This window comes from Caretta caretta, chromosome 4 (genome assembly GCF_965140235.1).
Source record: "Caretta caretta isolate rCarCar2 chromosome 4, rCarCar1.hap1, whole genome shotgun sequence".
NCBI classification, from domain to species: Eukaryota; Metazoa; Chordata; order Testudines; family Cheloniidae; genus Caretta; species Caretta caretta.
In genome coordinates, this window is record NC_134209.1 from 27,763,503 (window position 1) to 27,782,007 (window position 18,505).

At 39.3% G+C, this 18,505-nt stretch overlaps 1 protein-coding gene across 4 annotated transcripts in view; it reads right to left on the reverse strand.

The window, feature by feature from the left end:
- The window catches only part of LIN54 (lin-54 DREAM MuvB core complex component), a 65,421-nt gene that overhangs the window by 37,205 nt on the left and 9,711 nt on the right, over positions 1-18,505 (reverse strand). Inside the window, exon 1 of one of the 4 annotated variants that reach the window (XM_075127471.1) lies at positions 138-267. The exons of 2 other annotated variants lie outside the window; for them this stretch is intronic. The gene's annotated coding sequence lies outside the window, so the exon portion shown is untranslated. Of the gene's footprint in view, positions 1-137; positions 268-18,505 lie in introns of those variants that run through there. One more of the 4 variants, XM_048847842.2, reaches the window with a different exon arrangement.

Below are 18,505 nucleotides of genomic sequence, written 5' to 3' on the forward strand. Positions count from 1 at the left end.
CAAGCTGTCATTCCATGGAGTTGTTTGAAGTGGTGAATGTGCTAATAATTAGTTCACTTGTTTATGAGTATTAATTTCAGTGATCTCAGCAACAGCACATGGGAAAGCAGAGCTATTTTAGTGACAAACTTAGTTACCTATTGAACTTGATCACCAACCCATTTGAGAACCAAGCCAATAGTGCTGCTTTTCAAAGCCATGGATGATTTCATGCTTCGGTTGTCCCACGGGGTGGGGGTGGGAGGGAAAGCACAGCTCACTTGTTCTATACTTATTAGAAAAGAAAGAGCCTCAAATTGTGACTGTAATATAAAACATCCAGTGAATAAATGAACTAATCTGCAGGACACAGCAGGGTGGGCTGAATTGATTAGAAAGAAAAGCTAGCTTAAAAACAGAATTAGCAGTGGGTTCTATACATGGGAGTCTCAACTTGAAAAACCTTGAAGAGGGGAAAATGAAAATGGCTGAATCTCCTGTAAATATGATACGGAAGCATGAATATTGGACTTCCCATTAAAAAGGTAACATTTTATCAGTCAACAATGATCAGCATTTTAAAATACTTCCTTCACCATTTGCCTCCTTCCATTAGTTTATTTCTTTCACCTTGTAGTGGGTGGGCACACTATGTACCCTCTTATCATTTACAACATTCACCCTGAACCTCAGGGTGTAGCAACCATAACACCTTGCCCTCGCAAACCTGCGTTTGCACGTTGCAGAGCAAAGTTCAGTGGTGCCGTTTTTACAGCACAGCCATTCATAATTAATGGATTACTGTTGTGGATAGTTTAAAATGCATGGATTAAATGCTGAGGTTGCATTTATTGATAACAATGCCATAGTGTGTCTGAATTTGCACCATTTATGATCAACAACCACACTGACCATAGAATAGCTGTAGAGTATTCACCCAGGAAGTACAGAAGATAGGGAAAAACTGCAGTATGTTATATAATTGATATGCTGACAGGCTGATGATGAAAGCAATTACTGTAACAGGGTCAGAGGTTCCCACTAGTTTCCGTTTATTTTTGTTCATTAGAATATTGTAAGAAAACTATACAAGAAAAAGATGATTAACAAAACATTTTTATGGTGCAGTTGAGAACTTACATGTCATTAACAAAGAGTTTTGCACCAAATACACTTGAAGAATTGAGAATCTTGGGGCAGGTTTACACTACAGATTTACAGTGACTCAGCTGCGCTGCTGTAGCGCTTCTGGTGAAGACACTCTAAACCGACAGGAGAGAGCTCTCCTGTCAGCTTAATAATTCCACCTCCGTGAGAGGTGGTAGCTATGATGGTGGGAGCTCTCCCGGCGCCTAGGCGCCTAGGTCTGTATACACCGGCGCCTAGGTCTGTATAATTACGTCATTCAGGGGTGTGAATAATCCACACCCCTGAGCGATGTAGTTATATCGCAGTAATTTTGTAGTGTAGACCAGAGTTTGGTATTAATGACTTGAGCCAAGTTTTTTTTCTATAATAAATATGATGGGAAATTTGGGATATTTTCATCACAATACTTAGCATTAGAAATTTATTCACAAGGCACAATGGTCACAAGAGAACGTCACTCATTTTGGGGATTATGTTGAAAGATTGATATATACATTTATGTAGCTACTTTTAGGTTTATAAAAACTAGCTGCATGTCTGAAATTAACCAACTACCTTTGGATTGATGTGAGGAAAATTATTTACTGGTGAAAATTGCATTAATAAATTAGTTTGAAATTACTTTGGCAAAGTCAAAGGAAATGGGGAAGGATCATAGATGTAATTAACTTTGGTATTTTAAAAATTTTGATTTTTTTTTTCGTTTAACTTGTGCAGTTTGTTAGAAATTCATCATATATAGAGTAGTGAATGAGGATCAGGATTTAAATTTACTGAGAGGTTTTTATAGCCACATGTAAATACAAGAAGCCAGGCCATCTCCTTGTTTTTTGCATATAAGCAAGGCTCACGGCATTTATCCTTTTTCTCCTATTCCCCTCTCTCTCTTTCTCTTAAAAAGTCATTACAGCCAAACATGGCAAGTTTGGGTACCTCCAAATATGGAAGTATATTTTATTGTATTAGGGTAGCACCTAGGGGCCCTAGTCCTGGACCAGGCCCCCATTGTGCTGGCGCTGTGGCTATAAAAACCTCTCAGTAAATTTAAATCCTGATCCTCATTCACTACTCTATATATGATGAATTTCTAACAAACTGATATAGCATTACTATAATTTGGTATATACTAACATTTTCACTGGTAAAAATGCAAACCAATAAAGGTAGACAGGATTCTTTTGATGAAAATTACAGGATCAACAGAATAAGCTAATTACCTCTGTAGCACAAGTTAAATGAAAAAAAAAATCAAAATTTTTAAAATACCAAAGTTAATTACATCTATGATCCTTCCCCATTTCCTTTGACTTTGCCAAAGTAATTTCAAACTAATTTATTAATGCAATTTTCACAAGTAAATAATTTTCCTCACATCAATCCAAAGGCAGTTGGTTAATTTCAGACGTGCAGCTAGTTTTTATAAACCTAAAAGTAGCTACATAAATGTATATATCAATCTTTCAACATAAACCCCAAAATGAGTGACATTCTCTTGTGACCAGCAGAGCCATTGCCTTGTGCCAAATAAAATGTAACAGCTTTGCCAGATACAACAGCTGGTAGACCCTTAATGCTGAAAAAAAAAAAAACCCCTACTTCAACGCAGTGTGCAAATCCTACAGAAGCACTATTTAGAACGGTCTGGGCTGAGGGAATAATGTCAGCATATTGAGCAAAGTACCAAGAAGCCCTTACAGAAGTAAGGGTTTCAGAATCCAAGCCCAAAACCAAGAAAATCTCAGCAAGACCTTTCCCTAACTAGGATATAACACTACCACAACCCCTCAAGAGTAAAAAACAAACCCAGGTGCATTGGGGCCACATCTGCTACTCATGTTCAGAGCAATACGATTCTAGGTTTTACACTAGCCATAAGCAGTGGGACAATACAATACAAGGTTAATTAGAAAAATAATCTTCTTGCAGGATGAGAAGAAAAGGTCATTAAAATCTTTCAGCTCCCAAGAGACAGAAATAGAAAATGAACTGCTCAGAAGTTCTACAACAACTCAAACATGCAGAGATCTCTGTATGTTGTTTGTGCCCTGTAAATCCAAATCTTCCATAGCTCAATGAAGTTAATGGGAGACTTTCTGTTAACTTCAGTGGATTTAAGATGGTCTCTATTAAATTGGAAAGGAGGAGGACTATCCATGATTTCCTTCTTAGCATTTTGTTTTTTGGATTGATAGTGGACAACCTCATAGATATTGTTGTTCCCTGAAAGCCATTAAATAGCCTTTAAATAAGTCTCTGGAAAATATGTGTGTCCACTATCAATGAAAGAAATAGAGCAGTATGGAGAACTCCCCTTACAGAGAGATAATGGAAGCATGTCATCCTTTTTTGTAAATGAAAAAACAGAAGAAAAATTAAAAATACTAAAATTTCAGCAGTCTGAAAAGCCCTACCAATTATAGGCTGTGGTCCGGTTTGGGGGTTGTTTGATTTTTTTATTTTTGTAAAATTGTGCGCAATCATTTAGAGCAAACAAAAAAAGTATGTAGAACTGTAATATGGTTAGAAGCATAAAACATGTTTCTTGGTAAATAATTAGCTGAGATAACAAAACTGCAGTTAATGAATTTCTGAGAACTGAAGAGAGGCTGTAGCTCCAAAATCAGTGTTGGTGAGGTAAGACGGGAGGGAGAGGGTGAGAGGACAAAAAAAGGCTCCTCCATGAGTTATGGTCTGCAAGACTCTTTTTTTAAGCTACTAATTTGGGCAGTGTGTGGTACTTAAATATTGAACCGATTGTTGCTGAATAAAATCTTCTGCGGAAGCATAGACAGAGCGCTATGGTAGGTTATCTTCTTTACCAAAATAGTAAACCCATACACAAATGTAAAAATAATAAGATCCATGCAGGAAACAATAATAGCATTTACAAACTTATGTCCTGCTTTTGTTTTGAACAATATGCCAACAAAAGACATAAAACAAACAAACAAACAAACAAAAAACTACACACAAAAAAAACGGGATTTTTTGGAGTACAATTCAAATTCTAGTCAACAGCCATCAAGGTTATAGTGGTACATCTAGAAAGGGTACGAAAGAGAAAGCAGCCTAAATTTCTAACTTGGACCTGCAAAGGAGAAAAAAAGTGGAATATTATTTTTTGTTTCCTTGTTATGTATAACAGAGGTCCTAATGGAAATGATTTTCATGTGTTTAAGATTTTTTATATTAGAAATTCAGGTCTTGTATACCCAGGAAGAGTTAATAGGTGAATTGAAAACTACTAAAGTTATGACATTAGAGATACCAAGGACGTAGACTGTTTAAAACTCGATTTCTCTTAACAACTTTCTAACAAGCGATAGAAAGAAAAATCTCTCTTTGTTAAGGATACAACATATTAATCCCTTCAATTAAGGGCTGCGGAAGCTCTGACTCCACTTGAGTCAATCAAGGAATGTGTCATCAAAAACAGAGAAGACAATTTACTTGGCATTCCTGATATTTTTAAGGAAAACAAGGAGAATATACAGCAAGGTAAGGTAAGAACAAGCCTTGTTTTCAAGCCCCCCCCCCCCCCAAAAAAAAGATGAATAAGGATGTTCAGACTCTTCTTTTACAAACCACAAAGGAACAAGTAAAAACACAAATCCTTTTTCCCCTTCACAGGGGAAAAGAAGAGGGGATTAAGGGACAATAGACCAGTGGAATTAATTGTAACAAACAAATTAAAAACAGACCTGCAAGGCAGCTGGATTTTATGACCCATTCTGTTGAACGTATAATGCAAGAACAGAAAGGAACCCATTCAGATGTCACACTTTACCAAAGTTATTAAGATGGTATCACTGCTACAAGAGCCAAGTATCAAAGTTTTAGATTCTAAAATAATAATTAGGATTACAGTAAACTTCACTAAGAAAAAATTTCTCAACACAAACTATATAAAAATTGCATTTATACAAAGTACTGGGAAGCACCAATAAATGAACCCAAGATACTATACTATTACACAGTTCCTGCACTGACTTAAGGATCAAAAATTCCACCTCCATTTTTTTTTATAATTCTTGAAACTATATCAACAGTAAACAATTAGGCCCAAGGCAAAAGCAATAGTCAAACTAAAGCAGCGTCTGGCCAATGACTACACAGTTGAAACTACAGCCTACTGTTTCCTCGAGGCATGGCTTGAAACCAGAGATTTTGAATATTACAATAAGCTGCATTCAAACTGAAAAATACTTCCCCAAAATCTACTCATCAGTAGCAAGTGCGAACCATCGCCTGGCAAGTATGGCTAAGGCATCAATTTCTCCCTTAATGTAAAGTTTAATTTAAAAAATGAAGTTTTTAGCCCTTCCAAGCCAGCTCCAGGGCATCTATTGCAGCTTTGTGCTTTGCAAGGCAGTAACTGAGTGAGATTAAGAAGAACTGGGAAGATTAAGAATCAGCTGCTGTGACTGAGAACCCTATGGGGCAGCAGTGACAACACCGTCAAGAATGATACCAATTCCTTAGTGTTGCTACTGCTGACTGGGAAAGCTCTGAGCGACGAATCCCTCCAACTCTACCCCCGTAGCACCACAAAGGCGGCTCTGTGGAAGCACTGGCCCCCTCTAAGCACAGGGGGTACTGGAGACATAGCCCTACCCTTTAGAGTAGTTATTGGGAGGGGGAAAGGGAGTTTCTTCTCCCTTCCTGTATCTAGAATGGGTGGAGCTACCTGCTAGTCAGAAACTAAAGACAGTGGACCGGAGAAGGAGTCAGAGACAAGACCCTTGTAGAAATCTGACTACCCTCTCCCCCTGCAGCAGTTGGGAGTGGCAAAAAAGGCCAAGCACTTTGACAGGATTCAGCCAATCGATGTTTTGTAAACTGTTCATGTCCTGCTCATGACATACAACATTACAATAAGGGGACACAGCACATCTAGAACCTTGATAAAATAAAAAAAGATCAACAGGAGTGACACAAGCATGAATTCTCATCAGCCTTCCTTCCATAGCATATATCTGATTAAAGTAGGTCTATATGGAATATTCCATAGCTGATGTACCGTTCATCAAGTTCTAGATGTGCTGTGTCCCCTTCCTGTCACATTCTAAAACAGACACAAGCTGTTCCTGCTTTGTTCTTTTCTTTCCACTCAACTCTTCATTTTTGGGAAAGGACAGCAATAATACATTGTACAACTGTTAGCAGTCCTATGAAATGCCCAACACTTCCAGGCTACTGAACAGGTTTCTACAAAGCAGCACTCTAAAATGCATGGTTATTTAAAAGATTATAAAACATAGATTACAGGGTTAGACACTGTAACCCACATAAAACAAAAATCTCATAATTCCCCAAGTGTGACCTCAAATAGTAAAGAACATTTGGAGGGGGCGTAACCTATGCATGGCATGGATGCAAAATACAAAGATGTATTAAATAACATTTCAAAAGAAAAACTTTGAGTTATGGGGATCTAGAGAACTAAGTTGACTCATTAGATCACCTGACCTTTTCAACAGAAAACAAAGCCCCACGGTTGTTACCTAATTCTTCTGTACTGAATGTGCATAATGAGGAGAGATGTGATCGATACATGACATAACAGCTGCGATTCTTAAAAAAAAAAAAAAAAAGGAGAGTACTTGGGGCACCTTAGGGACTAACAAATTTATTTGAGCATAAGCTTTCGTGAGCTACAGCTCACTTCGAAGGTGCCACAAGTCCTCCTTTTCTTTTTGCGGATACAGACTAACACGGCTGCTACTCTGACACCTGTGATTCCTCTGCATTTCAAGTCACAGCTACATTTCATCACCCTGACTTTCAAGAGTGCATATATATTTTTGTTGTAGCACCCGCCAAACTTCTCAGAGCTGACTAAATTGTTATTTATGCCTACTTTCAGCAGGAGTGCATCTGGTTCTGCTAAAAGACAGACACGGAATGAGAGAACCAATGGGAAACTCCCCTTGCTGAGTACCAGTGACTGCCCTTTAATAATACTTAACACTAAGGCTGTGTCTACACAACAGACTTTACAGCAGCACAGCTGTACTGCTTCAGCTGCGCTGCTGTCAGGTCTCCCATATAGCTGCACTAAGCTGGCGGGAGAGAGCACTCGTACCGGCATAATTAAACCACCCCCAACAAGCAGCGGTAGCTATGTCTCCTGCCTACATAGCACTGTCCAAACCAGCACTTCTGTCGGTGAAACTTGTGTCAGTCAGGGGTGTGTTTTTTTCACACTCCTGACCGACAAAAGTTTTACCAACAAAAGTGCTAGTTTAGACATAGCCATAGTTGGGGCTAAGATTTTGTCACGGATATTTTTAGTAAAAGTCACAGACAGGTCATGGGCAATAAAGAAAAATTCACGGAAGCCCGTGACTTATTCGTGACTATTACTAAAAATATGCATGATAAAGTGGGGAACTGCAGGCTCCCCACATCACCCGGGGGGGGGGGGGTTGGCTCAGAGCTCTGGAGCAACCCCCCTGCTCGTGGTAATTCGGAGCTCCGGGGCACCCCGGCCACGGGCTCAGAGCTCCTGGGCACCCCAGCTACCTGTCACGGGTGGCGGGGAACCCTACAGCTCCCAGGCACTGGAGGCTCAAGTCACAGAGGCCGTGACCTTAGTGACAAAATCATAGCCCTAGCCATATAATTACTGTTTGAAGATAGGTTTCAGAGTAGCAGCTGTGTTAGTCTGTATCCGAAAAAAGAAAAGGAGTACTTGTGGCACCTTAGAGACTAACAAATTTATTTGAGCATAAGCTTTCATGAGTTACAGCTCACTTCATCGGATGCATGCAGTGAAAAATACAGTAGGGTGATTTTATATACACAGAGAACATAAAACAATGGGTGTTACCATACACACTGTAAAGAGAGTGATCATGTAAGGTGTGCTATTACCAGCAGGAGAGAAAAAAATCACTTTTGTAGTGATAATTATGGTGGTCCATTTCCAGCAGTTGACAAGAACGTGTGAGGAACAGTGTGTGTGTGTGTGTGGGGGGGGGGGTGAATAGTTTTACTTTGTGTAATGAATATAGCTTTACAGATATAAAGTGCTGTTTACCAAGCTGGTTAATCAACATTTCATAGATCTGAAGAAGAAAAATGTCGCTCACATACATGGCTTTTCGCTGATGAATGGCATGTTCTGATTAGGAAGGCAGCAACAAGCTGTCAGTGGGCAACTTGACAAATAAGGTAACGCTGGAGTTATCAAGAAAACAGAGTTACAAATTAGCTTAAATACCCATGTTTCTTTTGTTCTCTCCCTCCCCCTTTTAATTAAAAGAAACGGTTTTAGGCTGCACGATTAAGTTAACATGTAAACCTTATAAACATTTGCCATTTATTACACAAATATTAAATATTACATTCTTCAGAAAGGAATTGGATGCATGCACCATTCACTCCAATAGAATATTTTAAGAATAGTTAGAAGGCTGGATTTTAAATTGGAAACCATATTCTAATTTCACAACAGGCTCTTGTGTAAAAGTCAAAGACTAACAGCTTTTCCTTTACCCCTCTTTTGGTTACATGACAGCTTTTGTCAATTTAATGCCATGCAGTTTCACAGAAACTGAAAAGAAGAACCAGAGATGATGGGCAATATGAATAAACACATGTTGAAAATGTCCATATAGTCAGCCTTATGCTTCTCTACACTCAAATCATCCAATCAAATACCCATTGGACTTCAAAAAAGGACTCTCACCTTAAATTTGACCCAACATTCACCTTTTTTTAAATTGTGAGAACCAACAGAAATTGTTCCACAACTAAAATAACTGTGAAAACAGCTTTTAAATACACAAACATTCCCCTGCAGTGTTTGATACCCAAACATTACATCACTAAGAACCTGAAAGTAAGAACATATAATTGTGAATCCATCTTCATTGATTTTCATTATCCAAAATGAGATAACCATAAAAAGTAAATGTAGAACATAACTGGGGTAAAGTAGATTTAAAATTATTTCATCTTTAATTACCTCAAGGGTAACCAAGGCAAAGAAGTGTATTTGTAATATGATGCTTAAGTTTACAGTGTCCCTTTAGTGCCAAGCCATGGAAGATTTCAGAATGGAGGACAATATCACATTAAACACGCACACTTTGGAACAAGAAATACTTAAACTGTCATTCTGGGCCTGATACAGAGTGGCAGGGAGCACACACAATTCACACTGATTTTAGATGGGAGTTGCTAGACTCAGCACCTCTCAAGATCAGGCCCTCTGCCAGTAATTTCAGCAGGAGTGCATCTAAGCATTATTGTTACTGTACAAAGGTCCATTGCAATAAACAGAATACTTACGCTACAAATTTTACTGGAACTTTATATAGCATGTTGTGTAATAATTACATCGTATGTTACTGGTGTATCTTAAGAGCACTGCTCCATAAGCAGTTAAACGACATTTTATACTTTACTTTGTAAAGTCTCACTGCAGGGAACAGAATACTTACAACACAGATTTCAATGGGGCACTGTGTTGCCAAAAACAGATAATATTGTATGGAAAAGTACCTCCTAGTAAGAAGATAATTTCCGATGTATCTTATGCAACATATTATTATTCCTTCATTAGCTGAATCCTGCTCTTAAAACCGGAGGAAACGAAACAAAAATAATGGCAACACATTTACATTTGGGGGAGGAAATCTCCAAAAGGCATAAATGGCAATTACATACCGTAAAGGCTGTCACTTGAATTTAACTAATTTATTATATCTAGGAAACTCAGGGTCCTATCCTACTATTCCCAGATCCTCAACAGAGCTCAGGACAAACAGAAGAATCTCAGTACACAGGTGAGATGAAGATAAAAAACTTAGTAATTGCAGTAATTTGCAAATAAAAAGGCTCTTTTAGCTGAGGATTGCAAAGCGCTCTACCAAATATGACAACATCCACAGGAGTAATGTAAATATTATACCCATTTTACAGATGGATTAAACTGACGCACGAAAAAGCTAGATAAGATGCCTACAATCACATTGCGAATCATGTGCAAAGCCAGAAGGCCTGACTCCCAAGCCCCTTCTCTAGTCACTAGGAAGAGTTGTCTCCCCTTTATCGTTCATGATGAAATAAAAACAAACTAATACGACCCACAAAGACATTAAACAGTTGGTGCCTAAATAACCTGATGACAGGAATATTACAAATACCTAAAGGATTATATTTAAGTTCCCTAACTGGTGCTTGACAAGAGCAGCAGAATCTTCCTTTAACAACCATAGGAGTATTTTTAATACACAGTACAAGGTGCCCCAAAAATTCAGTGCACTAAATAACAGCAGGTATAGGTTTAAAAACAAAATACAAGTAAGATGCCTGCCCATCTCCACATTATGTATGAAATTCATATCAGATCACATGTGAAGGCAAACAGATTATAAGAAAATAAGCAACTAATTACACTTCATTAGCAACCCACTGGCCTCATTGATTTAGATAATGTAATTTTTAAATTAACTTGATTTTAATTAGGAGTCTTCTGATCTTTTATTTTTGTCTGTAACATGTATGCATGTAAACACATATACACACACACACACGCGCGCACTTCAAGCACAACAGTATTCCAAATCTAAGAATTTTATTTCTGGGATTTTTGAATAGTGTGGAGGTCAAATTTAAGCATTTATTTAAAAAAAGTCAAGGAGCCTTCATATGTCAGAAATGGAACACCAAATACTATTTTTTGAAAAAGAATTCTCTAAGGTCAATCATACATCAGTTATCTTTCTATCATTAGCAACAAACTGCTAAGCATTTTGAAAATTCGCTTTTATCACCAAAAGAGGTGCTACTTCCATAAAGAGACAGATAATGATTGCTGGATTCATAACTACTTATTGCACTGCACATCGCTCTTCTTGTTATTATGCAACTGCAAGTGGTAACACTGAAAATATGTAAAATAAGGTAAGATAACACTGGTGAGATGAAGAAAAAAAACTTAATAATTGCAGCAATGTCTTCCCTTTATTATACTGTAAGACAAATGTATTAGAAGGCTCACAAGAAATTTTAATTGCTTTATTTCTTCTGGTGAAATATTTACAGCTTATGATTTTCAGCATCAGGCAAACAGCAGATATAATTTCTTAATTCCAGGAAATCTGAACCTGACTTTCAATTTCATAAAGTCCACTCCTCCTCCTTCTCCCTAGTCCTCTTGTGAAATGGACCAATACAGAAACAAAGGGACCTAAAGCTCAGGGCTACAAAGTTTTGAAGCTGCTGTAAAAATGACTTTTGTTTCCTTTTCTTTTTGGGAAACAAAAAACGAATGCAACATTTTCTAATGGTTAGACCAGGGAGCTGGGAATCAGGAGACTTGAGCTTTGTTTCCACCCAGGACTGATTCACTGTGTAACCTTGGACAAGTCACTTAGAAGGACATTGTGGGGTCCAATTTACCCTCAAATACAGGTTTTATAAAGGTGAAGACCAACAGCAAATTTTTATTCCGATGGAATTGTTTAAACAAAATACCCTTTGCAGAGCTTGTAACCCAATCCTTTGCTCTTGAATTAAAACCTAAAAGTGATGCTGACTGGAAACAAGACCAATACTGGTATTGGAGACCTGTTTATTTCCAGTGACCATACTCAGAACCAAATTATCTACGCTGTTAGATTTTTTTTTAAATTCTCACTTCATTCTGTAAGAAGTCGTATGTCCATACTTGATACTGTCCCTTTAGATCGGTCTGTGATTCAGTTTCCTTATCTAAGATACTAGGGAAAAGTGAGCCACCTATGCAAAATGCTTTGAGATTCTCAGGACACTGCCCTTTGCTTTTTCATCTCATTTCCATAAATTAATTTTCTAGATTTATGAGATCTGTATAGGCATTACCACAATCCAACACTTCACATGCCCAGCAGCACATTAGTAGAGTGGATGATGGCTTCTGACATGCTATTTAATACCTATTAATGTTTTACTTGTGGATTTAAAGATAGCCTGAATTTGCAGAACAATTGCATAACCAAAAATAAAGAATTATAGTTTTGATGGACACTGATCACAGAAACTTTCTTATGGGTGGACAAAGTTGTCTCTGATTGTTTTTAAATGTTATGTTTGGACCAGAACACATGAACAGATAAGCTTGCTTTGGTGGGCGGTTTGCTTGTAACTGTGTTGAATGGGACAAATAAATATTGGGTTTAGTACATCTTATTGTTGATTGGTTGTTGTGTGTGTGATAGCTTATTGACAGAACTCCTTGGTTTTAATGTCAATTATTACTAGCCCAAACTTGAGCAACTGTGACTGTTACACACCATAGCATTTTTGTCTCAGAATAAATTTTGGATGACAATGCAGGACAAAGTTGTCCGTGTGGAATACAATAGAGAGAATTAAAACCTGCCACTCACTCTGCTCAGAGATGAAACTCTGATTATAACTGCTGTCTTTTCTAGCAGGTGGAATAAAGAGCACGCTTCCAAAGGCTCAAATGGTGAGTCCACCAAACATGTCAGCACAGGGTTAAGATCTCTGACTAGAGGGGAACTGTTCACTACACCTTTCAGGAATGTTTTGATAGTGAGAGGGCTGAATGCAGAAGAACTGTCCACTGGCAGATGATACGCTGAGATGGCAGGCACCTACCTTTATAGAAGACAAGGATAGGCTGAGAGATTTTAGGTAGAATAGGTAGCCCAAAACAGTTTACATACACACAGAATGTGGAAATGGATTATCTACTATCCCAAGTAAAAACATTTCCACTAAATACTCCCCTTGCACAGAGCATGTGATGACAGAATTATTCCATGTCTTGTTATGCAAGCTGTGGCACAGTGCAATTCCAAACTGAAATGCAAGACAAGACTGAGTTCTTGAGACAGCAGGGCCATCGATTGTCTGGCCCACGCTGGAAGAAACTCTCTGTGCCATGGTCTAGTCTGGTTTGTTTATTTATTTATTTATTTTTAAATTGCTAACAGAATCAAATAAAGCACTGATTTTCTCAGTTGAACAGAAATGCATTTGTGATCCAAGTTTGTCCTCACTTGTTCTGGAACAGAACTGATGACAATTAAAATTGCTGTCTGCCATGAAGAGGTCTAGGAAAGGCCAGCTCCACTACCTGAACAGCAGCTCCCCCGCTGTTTCAAGTTCTACTCAGATCATTCCTGCAGCCTGTGACTTAAGCCACTTGCTAACAGCAATAAAGTTTCAACAGGGGAAGGCTCACTTCTCAGAGTGGAAATTCTTACTGCTGATGAGGCCTTAGGTGCTACAGACAGGGCCCTCAATCTATTTGACACCAATTTTTTCAGCGGGGGTCATCCCTGTCTTCCCTGGCTTTGAAGGCAAAGCCAGCCCTGCTTTGTTCCTTCACAAGGGAAGCCAAGAGTTCCTTCCTTATTTGTGATCTATGCCCTCCTTCATCAGACATCCTGGTGAGGAAGGCATAGACCACGGGTCGGCAAACTTTCAGAAGTGGTGTGCCGAGTCTTCATTTATTCACTCTAATTTAAGGTTTCACGTGCCAGTAATACATTTTAATGTTTTTAGAAGGTTTCTTTCTATAAGTCTATAATATATAACTAAATTATTGTTGTACGTAAAGTAAATAAAGCTTTTAAAATGTTTAAGAAGCTTCATTTAAAATTAAATTAAAATGCAGAGCTCCCCGGACTGGTGGCCAGGACCCGGGGAGTGTGAGTGCCACTGAAAATCAGCTCGCGTGCTGCCTTTGGCACGCATGCCATAGGATGGCTACCCCTGGCATAGACCCTCTGTTGCCTATTGGTGGCAGGTGGCCAAGTGTAAAGGCACCGCACAACAAAGGTGGAGGGGGGCAGGAGCACACTGCTTAAATCCATGCTTCTTATCCATTCTTCTTCAATCTTTGGAGGTCCGATCACCCATGACCAAAAAGGATGAAGGAACTTTGTCCAGACAAAGCCTAACTGCAATGGCACAAACTACCTAACGGTTTCTTACTACCTATGATACAATTTGAAAGGTGGAGTTCTTTGCCAAAAGTCCCCTAAAATAGCTACAGGCACATAACTACCTGAAGAGAGCTAGGAAATGAGGTGGCTGGGGCCACACTGCACTTTTATAACCCCTGCATTGAACATTCAATGCAGCTGTCCCAATAGGCACTGCTTTCCAGAAAGTTTCCAAAGCTCAGCAATACAACCTTCAAGAGGGAATACGCAGAAGTATTACGCTCAAATAAATCTGTTTGTCTCTAAGGTGCCACAAGTACTCCTTTTCTTTTTGCGGATACAGACTAACACGGCTGCTACTCTGAAACCTGTTCCTTAAAGCAGTAGTCCTTTTAATGAATATTCTGTGTGTTGTATCGACACAAACCATTTTTCAGTAAAAATCTAGTAAATCAAAAGATGAACTTGTAACCTAGTCCTGGCCAATAGAAATAAGTGAAAAATGTAATGCCACAAAAAGTCTGCAGATTTTTTATATGTATTATCCTCATTGTTACACTTTCAGAGAAATAGATTAAAAGAAAAACATGACAGTAAAAAAAAAGTGATCATGTGAAACAAATGAGAAAGGATAATTTTATTTCCACAAACCACCAACCAAATAAAAATGAGACACTTTGTTACAAGTAGAAAAATGTTTGTATTGCCCTAGAGCAGGGGGTCTCAACCTTTTCTTTCTAAGGCCCCACCCAACAGGCTAAAAAAATTCTATGGCCCACCTGTGCTACAACTGTTTTTCTCCATATGAAAGCTAGGGCCAGCATTAGGGGGTAGCAAGCAGGGCAACTGCCCAGGACCCCATGCCACAAGGGACCCAGTGAAGCTAAGTTGCTCAGGCTTCAGCTTCAGCCCCAGGTGGCAGGGTTGGAGGCGGCGGGGCTTCAGCTTTCTGCCCTGGACCCCAGTGAGTCTATTGCTGGCCCTGCTTGGCAGACCCCCTGAAACCCCCAGAACCCCTGGCTGAGAACTGCTGTCATAGAGGACTTTGTTCTTCACTGTGACATGAGAGAAATCATTAAGATCTATCAAATACCAATGCCAAAGCAGGCTATTTCAGGACAAAAAAAATCCCTGCCCCCTATCCTATCCAGTTGCAATACATAGTGAGCAAGGCACCAGTTTTTTTCCTTTAATTATTCCCAAGAACTACTAAAGAGAAACTAAACAGATATTTTGCCAAAAGACACCCTTGCATTCTCAGACATATGTTAAACAAATGTGACCAGACAAGAATCAGAAAATTCAAAGTTATGGTTCTCTCAAGGCAACTACAACTCATCTCCCTCACTCTTATCTATTATTCTGTACTTCTCTATGTTATTAAATGTATGCCTTTATGTGTAACAGAACTCATATTCAAGTAAGGTACTGCATCTGTACAAGATGGGCAAGGTATGCAACAGTGGGAGTCATGACAATTTCATTAGTTTTGTGCATTTAAATTATCAACTATAAAATGTCATCAATATAGGATGTATTAGGCAATATAGGTCTCATATACTTAATTTCTAAAGATGAGAAAACTAGTAAGTCATGTCAGCATTAGTTAGGTTCATTACAGGGGGGTCAGGTGGTTCTCTTCTTCAAAAGCATGGCTTGAAAAATCAGTTTGCCCTCATACCAGTAGGAATCTTTCCCTAATCAGCTATTTCTGCAGAATTAAAGATTTCATTTAAAAAAAAAATTAGAGAGACACCAACTTAAAATCTTATATCTGAAAATATTTTTATCTACTACTGTTACAAGTAACACCTCTAATTACTGTAAGTGAAAGATTACATAAAAAATTTTTTTTCAACTTGCTTACCTTGTGCATTTGACCACTTTGGCATGCTTTGTGTGTGATCAGTTTCACTACCTCCCTTGTATAATCAGTTACCCTCTTTGTGCGAGTCTTTCACACAAATGGGAAAGAAAATGTTTTATAGTAAAATCTGATATTAAAACCATGAAGACTGGCAGTAAGAATTTAGGGAGTAGGTATGATACTGAAACTACTATAAACTCTTTTTAAAAACTGACTAGATGTCAAGCAGACCGTGATTGGGTGAATCTCTATCACCTGCTAGAGGAGGAGGAGGAGGTGACTGTGGTGGGTGAACCCAATTAGCAACAGGATCCATACCTATTGGGTGAATGCTTTATTGCCTCCTGGCCAAAACTAGATATGAGCTGTTAGTCAGCTGGACCTTAGAAGCAGACTTTGGGAATGATTGCAGAAAAGGCAGTACACTCTTCCAGGAAAGAACCCATTGGACCAAAATAGTTTCCTGGGGTGTGAACCCTAAGGCAAGGCCTAGAAAGAGCATAAGAGAGGCCTATGGAAAGCTGCTGGAGTTCCCAGAAAGAGGAGGCAGTAGGGGAAACCCTGCTAAACAAGAAACAACTGAGGAGGAACTCTGCACGAATGGGTTAGGCACCTGTAGGAGGGAAGCCCAAGGCAGGGCCAGTAAGAGTACTTCAGTGGAGTCTGAGTGGGTGGATGACTCACTAGTTTAGAGGTTTATTTGGATTTTCAGTAGACCTTTTTTTGGTCATCCCAGAAGAGATTTAGAACTTTTATGTGACTTGCCCAGAAGGCCAAGCCACAGAAGACCTTGGGAGTCAAGGATGTGCAAAGACACATGGCCTGCAGAGAGTGTTGGAGAAAAAGCTATGGTAACAATACCCTGACTCAAGGGGGTGCATATGTGGTGAGTATGCCATATAACGCAGATGTATCCCTTTACGTTACTAGCAACACTGGTCTTAAAACTAAACCTGTATTTGGGTCAGGAAGGACTTTACCCCTGGGGTTAGACTGTCAGAGATCCTGTGGATTTTTTGCCTTACTCTGCAGCCTGGGGTATAGGTCACTTGCAGGTTTAAACTAGTGCAAATGGTGGAGTCTGTAACTTTAAGTCTCTTTAAACCATGATTTGAGGACTTCAATAACTCAGCCAGAGGTCAGGAATCTATTACATAGTGGGTGGGTGAGGCTCTGTGGCCTGCAATGGACAGGTCAGATTAGATCAGCAGTTCTCAAACTGTGGGTCACAACCCCATTTTAATGGGATTGTCAGGGCTGGCTAAGACTTGCTGGGGCTCAGGGCCAAAGCCCAAGGGATTGAGCCCAGGCCGTTGGGGCTCAGGCCCTCTGGCTGGGGCGGAAGTCCTTAGGCTTCAGCTTTGACCACTTTCCCCACGACGAGCAGTGGAGCTCAGGCTTTGCGTTCCCCACCCTGGGCGGTAGGACTGGGGTGGGCTCAGGCTTCGGTCTCCCCCTTCTGGGGTCAATAGTAATTTTTGCTGTCAGAAGGGGGATGTGGTGCAATCAAGTTTGAGACCCCTTGGACTAGATCATGATGGTCCCTTCCGATCTTAAAGGGTATGAGTCTACGCAGACAGACTTAATCTATTGCTGTCCATAGCTTTAATAAGCAGCACTGTTGGATTAACAAGATTCTAGTCATTTTCACTGCTGCTATTCAGAATGCTATGCACAGCAGTGCAAACAAGAATCACAACAGTTTTACACTGCTGATTTGGAAAACTATGAACAGAGGCAGATAAGTTAGTCACAAGAGAGGACAACCCAAAAAACTGTTAATGGAGATCATTTTTTCTCACTTCCCTCAGGAGCTTTTGAGCAGAGGAAAGCAGCAATAAGATGTTCCTCTATGTAGGTACTCATATGGTGCCCAGCCCTGTAAAATCTGAGCTCTTCAAATATCAAACGTATCCTCCCTGAGAAGTAGGAGAGTAATATCCCATTTATTGCAGAAGAGGGAGTAGACACACATGACTAAGTGACTAGCCTGGGTTCACACATCATATCTGAAGGCAGAGCAAAAAATTGAACATTTTCCTCCTGAGTCCCTTAGCCATAAGCTCATCTTTCCAGCTAGAGGGAAGGAGGAGTATCATAAGTCATCAACCATTCAGTAGTTGAAACAGAAGATGGAGCATCTAATCAGGATCTAGGCCTATTTCCATGGAAGAATTCCCAGGACCTTCTATTCCCAGCTTTATCTATCCCTGGCTATCAAGAGAAGGTGAAATATTAAAGCTCTGCTGTGAAGCATCAAGTGTTGACGCTATTAGTAGTTTGATCTGATATGGCAAACATGTTCCATGCACTAATAGGGTATTTAAGTATCTAACATCTGCCAAACAAAACAACTTAAGAGTACTGGAGTATTTGATTCTTGCATTCTAACAATCTACGTACTCACACAACCTTAATAAGCAATGTATAAATACCCAGAAAAATTGTTCGTATGTACAAAGAGTATTTGTGAATGTGCTAGTATATTAAATTTAGCAGAAAAAAGGACTCGGCAGGTCAGTGCCCTGTGTACATTACCTATAAGCATCACAAAGGCCATCAGACTCATAGGGCACCTCTTCGTCTGGTTATTAATCTA